The sequence below is a fragment of the Oncorhynchus mykiss genome, chromosome 16 (assembly GCF_057628025.1).
Source record: "Oncorhynchus mykiss isolate SJ-2025 chromosome 16, ASM5762802v1, whole genome shotgun sequence".
In the NCBI taxonomy this organism is placed as follows: domain Eukaryota; kingdom Metazoa; phylum Chordata; class Actinopteri; order Salmoniformes; family Salmonidae; genus Oncorhynchus; species Oncorhynchus mykiss.
In genome coordinates this window covers 72,645,693-72,650,000 of record NC_143037.1, presented here as the reverse complement: position 1 = coordinate 72,650,000, position 4,308 = coordinate 72,645,693, and positions in this window count along the sequence as shown.

Genomic DNA, 4,308 nt, shown 5'->3' with positions numbered 1-4,308 from the left:
GGGAGGGAGTGAGGGAAGAGAGAGAGAGCATGCGAGAGAGAGAGAGAGAGAGAGAGAGAGAGAGAGAGCATGCGAGAGAGAGAGAGAGAGAGAGAGAGAGAGAGAGAGAGAGAGAGAGGGGGGAGAGAGATTGAATTGAATTGAATTGAGAGGGAGGTGAAGGTGGTAGCCAGGTTCAAACTGAAGGGGGATAGAGAGGGGGGGAGAGAGAGAGAGGGGGAGGGAGAGAGAGGGGGGGAGGGAGAGAGAGGGAGAGAAAGGGGGGGATAGAGAAGGGGAGAGAGAGAGGAGGGGGGAGGAGGAGGAAGATGAGAAAGAGGAGGCGGAAGATGAGGAGGAAGAGGAGGATGAAGAGGAGGATGAAGAGGAGAAGGAGGAGGAGGAAGAGGAGGATGAAGAGGGGGGAAGGAGAGTGAGGGAGAGAAACGGGGGGATAGAGAGGGGGGAGAGAGAGAGAGGGGAGGGAGGGAGAGAGAGAGGGGGAGGGAGAGAGAGGGAGAGAAAGGGGGGGATAGAGAGGGTGGAGGGAGAGAGAGAGAGAGAGAGAGCGAGAGAGAGAGAGAGAGAGAGAGAGGGAGAGGAGGGAGGGAGGGAGGGAGGGAGGGAGGGAGGGAGGGAGGGAGGGAGGGAGGGAGGGAGGGAGGGAGGGGGAGGAGAGAGAGAGAGAGCATGCGAGAGAGAGAGAGAGAGAGAGAGAGAGCATGCGAGAGAGAGAGAGAGAGAAGAGAGAGAGAGAGGGGGGAGAGATTGAATTGAATTGAATTGAGAGGGAGGTGAAGGTGGTAGCCAGGTTCAAATTGACAAGACTTGTGTCTTTGACTTGACTAATTTTACTCTGATACCAGATACCAGCAGGGCGATCCGCACGGTCAGCTGTCTGTAGAGCGTCTGAGTGTGACAGGTTCTAGTCTGGTACTGGGGAGATCGGGTGACAGAGGTGCTGCCGGTTAGGATACATATGCAAGCAGCTGTTTGAAAGGAATCTGAATCTCTGACAGACACTCTCTAAGGGTTGCGTTTTAATCTCTCTCTCTACCTTGGTTTGGAGAACAAGACACAGCTGGTTCACAGCTGGTTCTGTTCTGTCAATCAAACAGGTTGATTTCAGGATCCATTTGAATACTTGAACAAGTGGATGGACCTGATTCTGATCATCCTTGTCCACGCTTCCTGTAATCTGTGTTTTGACTAGAGAGCCCCCCCACCGTCCATTCTTCCTGTAATCTGTGTTTTGACTAGAGAGCCAACCCACCGTCCACGCTTCCTGTAATCTGTGTTTTGACTAGAGAGCCCCCCCCACCGTCCACTCTTCCTGTAATCTGTGTTTTGACTAGAGAGCCAACCCACCGTCCACGCTTCCTGTAATCTGTGTTTTGACTAGAGAGCCAACCCACCGTCCACGCTTCCTGTAATCTGTGTTTTGACTAGAGAGCCCCCCCACCGTCCACGCTTCCTGTAATCTGTGTTTTGACTAGAAAGCCCCCCCACCGTACACTCTTCCTGTAATCTGTGTTTTGACTAGAGAGCCCCCCCACCGTCCACTCTTCCTGTAATCTGTGTTTTGACTAGAGAGCCAACCCACCGTCCACTCTTCCTGTAATCTGTGTTTTGACTAGAGAGCCAACCCACCGTCCACTCTTCCTGTAATCGGTGTTTTGACTAGAGAGCCCCCCCACCGTCCACTCTTCCTGTAATCTGTGTTTTGACTAGAGAGCCAACCCACCGTCCACTCTTCCTGTAATCGGTGTTTTGACTAGAGAGCCCCCCACCGTCCACTCTTCCTGTAATCTGTGTTTTGACTAGAGAGCCCCCCCACCGTCCACTCTTCCTGTAATCTATGTTTTGACCCTGGTCAGGAGACTAAAGGGCAGGGTTGAGACCGGGCTTATTACCCGGTAATGAGTCTCTTTTTGTGGAAGGGAGCACACACAGAACAGGGTGTGTGGTGGGGTACGGAGGCATACAGTTACTATCCCAGTCCCAGTCCCAGGCCATGGTGATTTACACAATAAGGCATCAGTGGTGGATGTAGGGTGGTGGGGGGCGGGGGGGGGGGGGGGGGGGGGGGGGGGGAGGGGGGGTGGGGGGGTGCAGTGGAGTAAGAGAGAGAGTGGAGAGAAGCAATGTGATTTATTGGGTAGACTTTTAGTTTAATTACTGGGCAGGCTTGGCTAATGTACGCAGCAGTCCTGTAGAAGCAGGATCCCACCGTGAAGATTCTGACACTTCCACACTGTATATTAATGAACATACAGTATTTGTCTCTGGGGAGGTGAGGTACACAGGATATAGTAGGTAAGGTTATGTGTAACACAAAGTCAACGTAATTGACATGACCTACACTCCCCCTTTCTCTTTCTCCTCTTCATCCTCCTCTTCCTCCTCCTCCTCTTTCTCCTCTTCATTTATTTATTTATTTTTCTTTCACCTTTATTTACCCAGGTAGCCTAGTTGAGAACACCTTTATTTACCCAGGTAGCCTAGTTGAGAACAAGTTCTCATTTACAACTGTGACCTGGCCAAGATAAAGCAAAGCAGTGCGCACAGACAACAACACAGAGTTACACATGGCGTAAACAATAAACAAGCCAATAACACAATAGACAAATCAATGACACAGTAGAAAAAAGAAAGTCTATATACAGTGTGTGCAAAAGGCATGAGGAGGTAAGGCAAGAAATAGGTCATAGGAGCGAATGATTACAATTTAGTAGATTAACACTGGAGTGATAAATGAGCAGATGATGATGTGCAAGTAGAGATACTGGTGTGCAAAGAGCAGAAAAGTAAATAAAATAAAAACAGTATGGGGATGAGGGAGGTAGATTGGGTGGGCTATTTACAGATGCAGCGATCGGTTAGCTGCTCAGATAGCAGATGTTTGAAGTTGGTGAGGGAAATAAAAGTCTCCAACTTCAGCAATTTTTGCAATTCGTTCCAGTCACAGGCAGCAGAGAACTGGAAGGAAAGGCGGCCAAATGAGGTGTTGGCTTTGGGGATGAGCAGTGAGATACACCTGCTGGAGCGCCTGCTACGGGTGGGTTTTGTTATCGTGACCAGTGAGCTGAGATAAGGCGGAGCTTTACCTAGCATAGACTTATAGATGACCTGGAGCCAGTGAGTCTGGCGACGAATATGTAGCGAGGGCCAGCTGACTAGAGCTTACAGGTCGCAGTGGTGGGTGGTATAAGGTGATTTGGTAACAAAACAGATGGCACTGTGATAGACTGCATCCAGTGTGCTGAGTAGAGAGTTGGAAGCTATTTTGGAGATGACATCGCCAATGTCGAGGATCGGTAGGATAGTCAGTTTTACTAGGGTAAGTTTGGCGGCGTGAGTGAAGGAGGCTTTGTTGGGAAATAGAAAGCTGATTCTATATTTGATTTTTGATTTTTGATTGGAGATGTTTAATATGAGTCTGGACGGAGAGTTTACAGTCTAGCTAGACACCTAGGTACTTATAGCCGTCCAGGGTGGTGATACTAGTCGGGTGGGCGGGTGCGGGTAGTGAACGGTTGAAAAGCATGCATTTAGTTTTACTAGCGTTTAAGAGCAACGGAAGGAGTGTTGAATGGCATTGAAGCTCCAGAAGTATACAGAATGGTGTCGTCTGCGAAGAGGTGGATCAGGGAATCGCCTGCAGCAAGAGAAACATCATTGATCTATATAGAGAAAATAGTCGGCCCAAGAATACTCCTCTTCACCCTCATCTTCCTCCGCCTCCTCTTTCTCATCTTCATCCTCCTCTTCATCCTCCTCTTCTTCCTCATCTTCCTCATCATATTCTTCCTCCTCCTCTTTCTACTCTTCATCCTCCTCTTCCTCCTCATCTTCCTCCTCCTCTTCTTCTTCATCTTCCTCATCATCTTCTTCCTCCTCCTCTTTCTACTCTTCATCCTCCTCTTCCTACTCATCTTCCTCCTCCTCTTCATCCTCCTCTTCCTCCTCATCTTCCTCCCCCTCTTCATCCTCCTCCTCCTAGCTGCTCTTCTCTCTCTGTCTTCTAAGAACAACAGTGTATCCCTTCATTGTTATTTCTGACAGTACATTTCAGTCTCCAAGTAGTTGTTATTTAACCATTTAGTCTGGAACCATAGATACAGTTGTAAACACACCTTTAATTACAACATATGCCTTATTAAAGATGTGTTTTAAATGTTTTCTATAATATCAGACATTCGATTTGAAAGTAGCACTCGTGAGCCATAACGAGTCCCGGAAAATTATGCATAATTGTGTACATCATAAACTATATGTTACAAATTGATTCATGCTTAAGATCCCGTTCAATCTCTTTAAGAAAGAATA